The sequence below is a fragment of the Pagrus pagrus genome (genome assembly GCF_965226575.1).
Source record: "Pagrus pagrus genome assembly, chromosome: 10".
NCBI classification, from domain to species: domain Eukaryota; kingdom Metazoa; phylum Chordata; class Actinopteri; order Spariformes; family Sparidae; genus Pagrus; species Pagrus pagrus.
The window spans coordinates 21,034,622-21,048,194 of NC_140194.1; the positions used below are offsets into that span (position 1 = coordinate 21,034,622).

General features: G+C 41.9%; 1 long non-coding RNA gene across 1 annotated transcript; it reads left to right on the forward strand.

Annotated features, from left to right (window-relative positions):
• The first annotated feature begins 11,798 nt into the window (after nt 1-11,798).
• Nucleotides 11,799-13,337, forward strand: LOC311264060. Its single transcript, XR_014623430.1, has 2 exons — nt 11,799-12,191; nt 12,552-13,337. It is a non-coding gene; the product is annotated as an uncharacterized lncRNA (long non-coding RNA).
• The last annotated feature ends 236 nt before the right edge of the window (nt 13,338-13,573 follow it).

A 13,573-nucleotide genomic window follows, 5' to 3' on the forward strand; every position in this document is an offset into this window, starting at 1 on the left:
GATTACTGGATCTCACTGTAAAAGTTGACAGGTGCTTGAAAAGCAAAAAAAAAAAAACATTTAGTTTTGAAATATAACATAATTGCATGAAAACTAAATACAAATTAAGCTGGACATAATACATATGTGTCATTTTTATGACATCCACCCTTCATAGAGCTTGTCACATTTTCTCATGTGAACCTGAACCAACTGTTTGCCTGCGCAACCACAACCAAACAGCTCTGAGCCTCCGTCAGTCTGAACCGACAAATGATGACCCATGCAGGAGTTTGTCTTTGACGGTGTGTTCTCACATGCTTCAACATCTTTGCCGCGGGCTTTGATGTGGTACAGAGAAGGCGTTTTCCTGCTAAACCTCCACCCACTCCTTCTACATTAAGTCCCAACGCCACACCAAAGGCCAAAGACATCTGGCGCGTCTGTAATGAGGTGCTCAAAGGCCTGCAGCTTCCCATCAGAAAACACTGTCCACACTGTGATAACAACCCTGGGAAAATCAAATAGTCTAATTTGTTTCTATTCTGTACATAATTTGGACTATTATGTGTAACAGTTTGGCATAAAAAAATGCAGTTAGTCTCTTACTGATGTATTGGATGAAACATGGATTGTGCAGCAGATTGTTAATGTTGTGTATCTTGGCTGCTAACGGCTCTAAATCCTTGTTTGGCACCGAACATTCTGGGATTATTTTTGCCCCAAACTGACTGAATTTGTGTGTGGAGTGTGTCTCCCATTCCTTATCTACATTATTCTTGTCACATTATTCTTGGACTGCACAGTCATTCCAACACCACTGAGTCACCCCTTTCCCATGTGCTCAATTTGCTCCAATTTTGCCTTTATCACCCTTGTCTCTTAATCATTTCTCCATTTTTTTATGAAGAACTGCCTGACACATTTGATTGGCTGCATGATTCAAGAAAACCATTGAATTTGATATATTGCGTATCTTTGTCACAGAGTTACTGATTGCTTGGATTGAATGAAGGTAATTTCGCTTGGGACAATATATGTACTGCAGGCAGGAAAATAAAATATAAAAAAATATCATGGAGTGAGAAGTCATGTAGCCTAAAGTAACAGTTACAGGTCTGACAACTGCAGGTGAGAGCTATCCTGCGAGGGTGTTGTGTTGTTTTGTTTGGTCATTGTCCCCATAAAGCCTGATCTGAGGTTTTTAAAAGAGGTGGGTTAGCAGATGCATCAGGTGGTTTCAGTGACCATCCCAAAGCCAAAATGATAACAGTGATCATTTTCTCATTTTCTTTTAAAGTAAATATACACATACTGTAGAGACTTGACTCACAAACATCATGCAAGTCTCAATTTAGTCGTCCTTCGTGAGAAAACAAAGAGCTAACGTGGAAGAAGCGACATTTGGATAATTACAGGTGCTTGCAGAGTGTGTGCTCATATGATCTGACAAAAGAAGGTGGCAGGAAGCTTGAGGCCACTAATTGTCCTGAAATTGCTTCCAAAAGACCACATGATGACAGCAGGAAACATCCAACGTTTGACTCAGACACACACACACACATACACACACACACACACACACACACGCACACACACACAAACAACAGTGAGCAGATTACCAAGTCTTACCTTAGATTAGTCAGACTGCACAGCAGCTGAAACATGCTCATTTCCTAGTCTTACTGTTGACTTTAGGTGCATCAAAGCAGCTTGAGTCTTCAAACACACACACCCACACCCACACCCACACGCACACACACACGCACACACACACACACACACACACACACACACACACACACACACGCACACACACACACACACACACACACACACACACACACTTGGCAGCGCAGCAGTGAAAAGCCAACCCAGCGTGTTACTTCAGCACCTTGGCTCTAACCAAAGCAGCAGATTATTAAAAAACCATGAGCAATTCCCCCCCCCCCTTTTTTTTTTTTTTTTTTTACAAATGGTTGTTGGAGCGAAGCGCTGCAGACCCGACCTCACTGTAAGCCAGGAGGCTAAATTATGTATGGGCACCTTGAGATGACATCATTCATCAGAGTCCTCTGGAGGGAGCCCACGTCACTGGTGATTCCAGCTCCACGCTGTACTGAGTTTGTAAGGAAAATACTCATACGCTGTGTGAATGTGGCACAATAACTGTACGATGATTACAAATGTACTTGAGATTAGAATTCTGTGATGGACTGTAATGAAGTTGTTAGGCTGCGCTTTGAGTTCAACGCTAACATCAGCACTTGAAGGGCCCGTGACACACCAGACCAATGGTCAGCCATTGGCCAACGTCAGGATTGTTGATGAGCGGATGTGGTCCAAGTTGCTGTGGTGTGTCCTGCAGCGTTGCTGACCCTTGTCTGTGGCTTTTTGTCCGATTGAGCACTTTGAATTGGTGGCGGAGCCCGTCGGTGAGAGTAATCACTCTGAGTGGATGCAAATCAATGAGCGAGTCCAAATGGGAAGACTCTTCCCATTAATGTTGACATTTTAAATTAATAAATCACAGTTTCACCATGTTTTTTAGAGCTGTTGGAATGTGTGAAGGGAGAATTAAAAATGTCTCCGGACGTCAGGAGAGCCAAGCATCTTTCTGGAGAGTCCTCTGGTAAACCGTGAAAAAAAAAAAAAATGACCAGAAAGGATAAATCAGAGGACAAACAAATGCAACAATGTACCATCATTTGAGTATCATCATTTGATTGGTAGTCACCAATTGGAGACACAGAAAGGTACAATTGTGAATACAGGAGGAGGATCAGCTATGGGATCACCAAAGGTCTTGCAATTAATCTCAAGGGGAACATGAACGCATGTACCAAATTTCATGGCGGTTTACACTAGTGTCAGGTGTTTGGTTTGGGACTCAAACTTGACCAATCAGGCTCAGTAAATACAAAAGAGGGTCCTTTTTATGGAGTTAGAGAGAGTGTGGAAAGTGATAGCAAAAATCAGTTATCGAGTTAAGTTCACAATATCACAGAACAATGTTGTTCTCTTCCAGACTTTTTCCTGCACTGGATTTAGCCTGGTGCATCTTTGTGTGATGGTCATGATAAAATAATTTAATGATGTTTATAAGGCTGTTTTAAAAGTCATAAATGCCATGCAGCGTGTTTCCTTTCTGGCTGTTAGAGAGTAACGAACCAGTATTTTTACTTCTCCTCTATGACTCACCCTCAGTGATCAGCGTTACAACCTGCAGGTCACAGGAGGTGTGTGCACAACATAATTTTATAATGATGGTGATTATGGGCATATCATAAAGGAAGTGACTCACCTGACATGTTTACAGCTGCGCGTGTAGTGATTCACTCTTTCCATCTTTAAATTGTTGTTTTTCCATTATGCCTTACAAAATCTGATATGATTCATTGTTCCAAAGCTCCCTAAGATCACAGTCGAATCCACATTTACATACACTATAATTAGATGAGTGAAAAAGACTGCTGGGTACAGTGGGTGGACTCTGTTATGAAGCTTTCACACCCATACAGGCCTGTTGAACGCTGGCTTTGTTGTTGTGGGTTACACTTCAGCTGCTGCATTGTGACATTAGTGTCTGTGCTACTCAAGATATTCCAATTCAGTGTCAGTCAGACATTAAGGCTGCATCTTGGAAAATAAAAGATGTGATAGAAAAGGCGAGACAGTCTATCAAGGCCAAAACACAAGATTTTCTGTTTTTAAAAAGGCATGGTGATTCGAGTTTCATCAGATGCCACACCAAATGAAAAGAGCCACCTAACTAACACCAACAACTAGGCCGACCATTGGCTCAGTGTATCAAGGCCCAGATCAGCCCAGTCGCCAGGATATTATGTTAGCGTGTAACATTTCTGCAAACCACAGTAATGTCCAAGGTTGCCGTGTGCCAAACGTGGCATATCATGTTCACATTGTAAGCTTATTAGCCACCTGTCGCAGCAGGACATTGAGGGGAAGGTGGTGACGTTATTACAAGCCAACAAGGCTGCCAAATGGGCAACAGCAGTTTGAGTCACACACACCTGGAGATATATCCAGCCATTTTAGTGGCTTCAAAACCGGATGTTTATTAAGGAGACCTGCAGACATTTCAAGCAGTTTTTGTAAACCATGATGCTTTCCTAACCCTAACAAGGTGGTTTTTGTGCCTACACCTAAGCAGAGCATAAACAAAGCATTCTGACACAAGAGAAATAGAAAATTGAACCTAAACAAACATTCAGTTTGACTCATCCGTGGTATTGCAGAAACAACATTTACTCTGGCGATTGGGTTGGCCCAAACACTCACCAGGAGAATACTGGTGTCCTTTATTTGAATGAGCAGCAGCACGGCATAGCTCACCACACCGCACACTTGAATTTGATAAGAGGAGCTTCTCAAATCTAGCATCATAAATCTTATTATAAGGGGGTGGAGAATTAAAGAGATTGATGGCAACAAGAAAGGAAAAAATACAGAGTGAGCTGAAAAACAAAAAGACACAAAAGAAGTAACAGAAGAAAGACATGATTCAAGTATATGGAATGAAAACAAGAAATGAATGCAGAAATACAAAAGTAGAGAAGTGTCACATAATAACATGCCATAAAGTGAAGTCAAAAGCAGGTCACGGTGTATTTCCTCTGTGACCAATCAGATTGTTTGTTTTGGAGCTACCTGTTGCATAATGTGCGGTTATCTGCAGCAGTGCAGCGGGGGAACATGGACAGACAGAAGGAACATGTATGACAGCTGAAGGCGTTGCGGCGTTGCATTACTTATGAGATGAGTCATGCTGGAACTGTGTGGAAGCTGCGTGAGAAGCTCTGCGGGGACTCCAAACATGAGACCTGTAGCCTTTCGTGAGCCATTTTCCATGCACTGCTCCACCTCACATGCATGAAGACTTCTTCTGGCAACACACACACATGCAGAGAACATGACATTAGTTCTGCTACTGGTCATTATTTTACACAGAGGCAAACATCCTCTCTTTTGTGCACACAAACTCTCACAGCACATATGTTAACTCTACACACACAGAGAACACACTGTTTTAATCAACTCCTTCACTGAAGCCACTCTGACTCATTCATATATTATGCAACTTCCCATAAGCCCATGATCTCCGAGAAAGCCTTAAGTATAATCTTACTCCAATCCGCCGTGTGAATGGATCTATTTGTTTTCCTTCACGTAGCCATAGAAAACAAAAACTACACTGAAATCAAATTGCAAATCATTTTGTCACAGAAACGTATAAAGGTGCAGGCGGTGCAGGAGCAGCGCCAGGCTCTGTGGTGCCTCTGATTTGCTGCTGAAAGAGAAACACCTGTGAAACAGTTGCATGCTGCAGCCACATGGTGTCATGAGTTGAGTGGCCAACATGCTGGTTTCCTCAGCTTCAACCTGACCAGTCAGGAATCAAACACTTGCTTTACAAGACTCGAGGCAACAGGCAACAAACACGTGAATTATGTGGGGGAGAAAGCAAATGCTCTGTCATTTTTACAACCAAAACTCATCGAACCCGACCAACACCTCTCTGTCTCCGGACTCTGTATTTCCAGTTATGAGATGATCATATAAGCTTCCCAGTTGCTGGTGAAAAAACAAGGTTTGTAACTATTAATCAAGCATAATGTGGTAGCAATGTGCCAGGTTGGCAAAGGTACTGTGGCCTTTATCCTGGACATAAATGCATAGCTTTGCACTACAGTTGGTGCTCTGAAATACAATTACTATTACTATGACTATTTTGTTTGTCCCTGCACTTAAAGAGAGCTTCATCCCACAATGATTTTAAAAAAAAAAAACTATTTTAAATGAAAGCTCCGGTGAGACAAAAGTTACTATCTCACTACCTCTGACAAAAGAATGCGTAAAGTCTTAGATTTGAGCCCCTCTGCTGAAATACCAACATACTTCGTAGCCGGATGGTAGAAAATGCATCATCTCCCTGATCTGTAGCTGAGTACAGAAAATCTGGGAACTCACGCCTCCTTTCACAGCATCAATATTTTAGCCTCTCACAAGCCTCTGCTTCCGCTCAGCAGTGATGCCATGTTGAGTCAGATGTTTGACTTTAGAAGTCTTAGATCATTTTGCGAGGGGAGGGAGAGGGGTTAAAGTAGGTCAGTGAAGGCAGCACTGGAACATATTATACCTCCATTCAAAAAACAGTGTTCTTCTTCTCACTCTGTTCTTTTTAAAAATGAAAATATGTGGTTGTGAAGGTGTAGTGTGGATGGAGGGTCATAACAGAGAGGAAAAGCGTTTTCAGATTTAGTCCCCCAAGCAACAAAATCCCTCCTGTGATTAATGACGGTCCTATTTAAAGGCCGCAGGAAGCTGGAGTTAAAGTTACGGCCTTGAAGGACAGTTTTCCACTGTCAAGTGAGGGCTCATCCCCCAGGTGTTAAAAGTGATCTTGTTTTACGACCCTGTTGGTGAACATATCCATCGGCTTTCGCAGCCATCTTCTGCCGTTCCTATGTGGTAACCATGACAGAGATTGAAAGTCTTGATCATTTGTAGCCATGAATTAATAATTTACACCCTCAAATTACTTAATGGGATTAATAGGATGAATGATAAATTATTCATTTAAGGGAACAAATGACTAATTTATGCACATGAATTGTGCTTTTTGGTCATACGACCCTCGTCACACATCATTCTTTTGCTGCTGTGCGGTCGCTGGTAAAAGAGTTCAAAGGTCACTGAGATTTCCCCTGAAGGATGAGCCTGCTGCTTATCAGGTGTGTGTGAGAAGGCTCCACCCTTCAATCTGGCGCGACCTTTTGAACTTCCTGTTAGGACGAGGTCAAACTCCTCGGTGTTTACCGGGATACACAGGAATTTTTACAACATGAAAGGTCTGCTGGGAATTCCACAAGTGGCCCACTTCAAATGAGGGCTGCTCTGCCTTAAAGGGCCAAGCATGTGACCCCGGACTCATAGGTCAAGTAAATAAAGCTTAATGGCAGCCCATGGGGAACAAGAATGTCAGCTTTTAAAGCACTTTGTGCAGCACAGTTCTGCAGGCAGGCTTTATAGACTTTGTTTTTATGATGTTATGTTGTATTTGTTTTGTTCTGGTGGTCAACCTCTGTAAGGCAATAAATTCACTAGGATTTATATTTTTCTGGCTTTTATTGATAATGTCTGTGGAGCAATTTAGAAATTAATAATTGTCTCTTATTATGTTGTTGTAGTGTTACATTTTGTTTTCTTTTTTTAAGTTGGTGTTATTGTCATGAACACAGCCATGTGACTGTCTGTGGGGGAGGAGCTTAAACGGTTTGAAGAAAGATTTTTCTTGTTCGGAATAGACTTTGTTGGCTGAGGTTCACATACAACAACTAAAAATGTGAATTAGTTGTTTCATTAATCGTTTAAACTGGTAAATAAAGGTCAGTGGGTAGGATTTAGAGTGATTTAGTGGCAGAAATGGAATACAAGTTATGTAACGAATTGTATAGTCACCTGACAGTAAGAATCGTTGCGTTTTTGTTACCGTAGAATGAGCCTTTTATATCTACAGAGGAAGCAGGTCCTGTTCCATGCAGATCGCCATGTTGCACTGCCATGTTTGTAGGCAACAGTAGCCCAGAACAGACAAACCAAACACTGGCTCTGGAGAGGGACTTTCACATTTTAGTCGCCACCGTAGGGGAGGATGAGGCGAGGGGTGTTCAGTTGGTTGTAAACTGCAACCAGACTGCTAGATACCACGAAGTCCAGCACACTGACCCTTTATATGTTAATTTGATAAACAAGTCCAGCTGGTCAATGCCAAATTCAAACTAACTTCACTGACTTATCACACCTACTTAAGCCCGGTTTCATCCAAATTAAACAACGGCCATTTAAAGCAACACACTGAAGCATTTTCTGATCTTCATGAAGGTTAGGAAAGCCTTGTCGTCATGGTTACAATAATAACCACAATGGTTAGGGTTAGAGGATGATTGTGGTCGTGTCCAAAACACCACACAATGCTGCCTGTCAGAAGCGAAAAGGGAAGCAAATAGTGGTCCACCTTGTTAAAGTCGTCACATTTTGCTTCCCACTGTACGACATCACCTGACTTCCTTGTCTGCTTCTGTCATAATTCTTATAGGATTCACTAGAGGGCTTTGTCACTTGAGTTTAGGGGTGTTTGGAGCATATGCTAAAACAACTCATTTTCTTGTTTTTTTTTTCTTAAATACACGGCGGTCCACAACACTGGGAAATCATGCAATGTATTTCATGTGGTAAATCCAAAGTGTTAACACACCAGTTTTGGGTTTGAGGGAGAGTTACACACTAGACCTGTTTTCTTGGCAAGCAACTACCGAGTGCAGTCAGCCAAAGTTTTGTTGTCACTGTGAAGTAGCCAGGATTGGTATCGTCGTGTCTGCATGTAACAAAACCCTGTGTTCACCAACCGTATTTGGAGAACAGAGGCAGTCGGTGGGTGGATAAACTGTCGTTTGTCAAGAAATATTGACAGCACGTTCCTCCAACCTAAACCCACGAATTGAGACTGAAATGATTGTCTCATCTCAATCTTTGAATTGAAGTGAGTTAACAAAATGTTGAACTATTCTTGTCACCTCAGAAATGGTGGATTGATTTAATTTACTATTAAACAAACAGGTGTTGCCATAATACCTTTATCAAATGTATGATTTACAGTCATTCATAATCTTTTACAGGGACAGAGAGGTTATGATTCAAGTTCAGGCATTTCTAGATGTCACAAATATTGGTGATACTGAGTTGCATTTTATAATTAAGTGTTAGTGCTTATATTATATCTTATCCTTGTCTAGCTGTTATCAGCCCTCACCGGGTTAAAAATATCTCTTTCCTGGCAACAAAATAAATAAAAATGCTCATGAGAAATTAGTACACAGGATGCACATGCACAGTGAAACATGCTTTGCTTTAGTGATACTTGTTCCTGAATGGCTGCGTTTGTTGAGCGGTCATGTGAACTGTAGTGGTTAAATTTGGCTTCCTCTCTGCATCCCATGACATCCTTTGAGGGCAGGCAGTCGGGGACGGGAGGGAGGGGCTGAGGAGAAACTATTGCACCACAAGTTCACCGATAAACATAAAGATCTTTCTGATCGAGGACAAACTGACGACAGCAGCGTCTCATGTTAACGCTGGGTGAAGGCGGGGCTCGAATATCCGGAGCGGGATCCATATATTGACACTCATCAGTGTCAGGATGTGACGGCTGCCTGTTCGCTAACCTCTGAGTCAACATGCAAAGTGTCCTGATAACAGCATGAATGCTCAGCCGCTGAGATCTGCTCCCATGACACATTCAGAAGGAGGTGCATGCAGCAGATGTATCCATGTAGTATGCATGCACGCAAATACACAATGTTATGCACATGTGCAGGCACATAGAGTACAACATAATAATGATCATTTTATCCAAGAACATTGGACAGAAATGGAATAGATTTGTTTAATCAAACACCTATAAATCATACATGTTATGTTGGGGACTGTATTGAAATCTATTAAAACATTTCAAGGCTGGATATTGAGAAAATGATTCAATTCTGGCTGTGGCCGCCATCAACACAACTTCTGACAGCCCCTGTTCTCACAACATGACAAGTGATGGTCCGCTCATGAAAGAAAAGAAAAAGAAAAAAATCAGGACAATCCAACAGCGTGACATTAATATTGACAATCTTATGCTTCTTGGAGATGAATCTTTTAGGTCGTCAAATTATGTGATATTTTGATTAGACCGTTGGCTAACGAGCTCCAGGACTTGGGTCAAGGTTCAGGATTGGGTTGCACCAGCTATTGTCCTTTGCTGAAAGCATGTAATCCCTCTTCACAGTTCTGTTCATTAAGTGGTGAACCACCAACTATCCATTCACAAACTCCCTGAAAAGCCCCATGAACTAAACCCTCCTTTCAGTTTTCTCAGCTTTCTGATCACTCACACAGCAGAGGACATTTCAAACACTCCATTGTTGCCGCCGTCTGTGTCAGGTCCCGGTGGGTTACGCAACCCACAAAAACCCGACTCGGCCCGTCCAGTGCAGCGGATGTGGTGGCTCCTCTTAGCCGGCCCTTGGCATTCTCCGGTTACTGAGTGTGCAGGCGGACAGGTCCTTGTGTGTATCCCTTACACTTGCTCAGGCAGGCAGGAAGTTCCTGTTGACATGAATGAACTGGCCTTTCAATAATGCAGGAGGAGCTCAGGGGAGAACGGCTGCCTCTCCCCAAGGACCATTACCTCAGCAACTGTCCTGCTTAGGCTGGCCCGGAGGCTCTAAGTGTGTGTGTGTGTGTGTGTGTGTGTGTGTGTGTGTGTGTGTGTGTGCGCGCGTGCGTGTGTGTGTGTGTCAGGAAGAGAGCGAAAGAAGAGGAGGAAGCAGAGTGTTTGTTTTATGTTAAGTGGATGCATTAGAGTGTGTCTGCACTTGTGTGTTTGCCGGAGTTTGTTCGTTCTCAGCCTTGGTTTGTAGACTGCCTGAACTTACAAGAGGAGACAGTATAAGAGTAGTTCACTGTTGCTCTGATTGGTAATATTTCAGGTCGGGTTTTAAATTAAGGTTAAAATGATGTAACGTGATTGAGCAGAGTATGGGTTAAAGGTGCGCTGAGTTTTAGTTGAAAACATTTTATGACGGTTAGCGTTAGTTCAGGCAGGACACAAGTCACTGGACTGAACAAACTGATGGAGACGGACAAAGTCAGCTTCTAGCTGGTTAACTAAGTGGAGCATTTAGACGCTAAACAGGCAGATATTTCCCTCAGGAGTTGGTGGAGAGTAAGAACACAGGGAGAGACTTCTGAATTGCTCCCAGCGTAGGCCTATGTGTATGTAAAGCCACTTTACACCAAAATTAGCATGTATACACCGATTTTTTAAAAGCAGGAATTAGACACAGCATTTTTTCCATAGCTGATAACCGAAGTTGCTAATAAGTGAGACATCTCGCTCGAGAAGCAAGAGAACCTTCGAGGAGAATGGCTGCATCCCTGAGGACCATTCACTAGCTCATCTGTAGGTTCAGTCTGCTTTTTGCAAAAGTTACAACTAGCTCTTAATGTGGATATTAAAAACTACGCTCTAAGGAAGAACTAGTTTGTGCAGTGCAACCCATGTTGATCTGGTGATTTAAAACGGCACTTTGTAAACCCTTAAATCAGTGGATCAGCAAAGAGCTGGTGCAAATTAGAACTGGTTTTACATTAGATCAGGGTTAAAAATAAGGATTTGGCTGGCAGGGTTGGGGTTAATGTGGTTTGGGAGTGAATGAAAGCTTCTCACAAGTATAGTCAGTCACAAATGTGTGCGCTGAACACACAAGAACAGTCAACTTCTGAGCAACTTAAACCAACAATATCATTGTTTTATCTTCCCAAAATATGACCTCTGCTCACGTTTCCTACACCAGACCACACATCAAACCGACCTCATCCCAACAGAGCCATTGTAAATGCTCCTTGTTATCTGACCAGACTAAACAAGCCAGACTACACAAACATTCTTGTTTGGCCATAAAAGCCAGGAGCGGAGCCTCTCCCCTCCTCTCAGCACACACAGCCTCCACATCACACTACTCTCCTCAGCAGCTCTTTTGAAGTCGTCCCCCGCAGCTCTCCACCATTAGCCAGCCTCCCATCTGCTGTGCCAGAGCTACTTCATTACCAGCCTACCGCTGCTGCCATAATCGGAAAGGGAACAGCAGGCCAACGTTGCCGTGGTGCTTCCTGAACCGAACCCCCCTCACTCCCGTTCCAGCTTCTTTAATTAGCTGTCGGCTGTTGGCTTTTATTGACCTAAATGTAACCTAGATGAATAAGACAATAAACTGATATAACTTAAGATCAAACTTAAAAATAAGCAAACATAATAATTATTGTGTTTAATGTAACAGAATGTCATAAAAGCAGTTTACTGTTCAATTTATTATTATTTTGTGTGTACTGCTCCTTTAACAAGTGCTGGTCAGGTGACTACAGCGCCGCTTACTGGAGAGAGGGAGGATAATTAGAGCGAGAGCGGAATGCTACAGACGGCAGACGGAAAAGTCGAACGAGAGGAAAAGAGAACGTAAATAGGAGTAAAAGCAGACTATTTTGAGGTTTTACACCTTGTTTTTCTTTTATTTCGGGAGGATATTGTACCGAACTGCTGTTCACGTTGCTGGATTCTGTTTTTTGCACTTTTGAACGAGGATTTGGTGAGTGGGAAAAAGCTATTTTTTCAGTGTGTGTATTAGCAGGTATTCCTTTGTCATATAAGTTCAGTGTGAAGGCGATATTACTCGCAGCTAAGCTAAAGCAGCCTGAACAACTGTTATGCTGTGTATTTTGTGTTTTCATTTGTGTAATGTGTAGCTAAAAGCTAAAAACAACAGCTTACACGGTCAAGTTGTTTCACGGTGGAGGAAAAGCGAGAGCAGAGCCGCCATTTTAGGGCGCGGTTTGTATTTAAGTTTATAGTTAATCTGTATTTCAGTACTAGTACTTTCTTTTTATTTAATTTCCTGAATTATGTGAAGCTAAAATGCCTGCATGTGCGTTGCCCTGTTGTATGGCAGGCCAGTTTTTTTAGTCGGGATCGCTGGTGTGTGAATACACCTTGGAGCCGTGGAAACAAGATGGCGAGCTTCCCATAGGAGAGAGAGTCGGAGCGGAGGATCACCTGTGCTGCAAAAGTCACCTACACAAGTGGACAAAGACACTGATTCTGACACTGGGATCGTGGAAGGACAGAACTGACAGGTTTTGCAGCAACACACAGTGAATTTCATTTGGACTGAGAAAGGACTTAACCAAAAGACTTGTCATATATCAAACTGAAGAAATCTGAGTTATTGAATATATTGATCTGTGAGATCTGAGTTGTATTTTTGATACATATTTTATTTGAATTTTCTTTTCTTTTCTTTATTCACTTTTCATTATTGTGTGCCAATTTGGTATTACATGAATGGGTTTTATGAAAGTGATTTAAAGCTTGAATAGAGCTGGTTAAGCGAATTAAAGGGATAGAAGAAAATTAGAATTAAAACCCATAAATAGGCCTAAACTAAGATAAAATTAGAACTTAGACTGAGTAAACTCAAAATAGATACCAAGAACTAAACAACCAACATAGGAAACCTCAATACAAAATTATATCTCAAATCAAATAGGTTGGATTGAATCCAAATAAGATAAATAGGAAAAATAACCTTATTTTTCTGAGGTTGGGTTTCATTTTGAATGGTTGGAGGGAGATTGAGCAATTCATATTGTGTGTGTTTGTGTAAAAGTGTTTTGGTACCACTGTTACTGTTTTTCTATTAATTTTTCTATATAAATTAGCCGGCAGTTGAAACTCGCCCACTGGTCTGTTGTCTGTTATTTTTAAACACTAATATCACCACTCTTTCTGAACCTAGACTCTAGTCCTACACCTAAAGTGCTACATAAACATCCCTAAACCTTATTTCTCCACACCCCTCGCTGGCTCATTAAGCCTCACAAGAGGAACTGTAAAGGCAAATGGTCCCCAATGAACACACCTCCACATTAAGTGCAGATGATGGTTCAGAAGATAAGTATAACTTAAGTTATC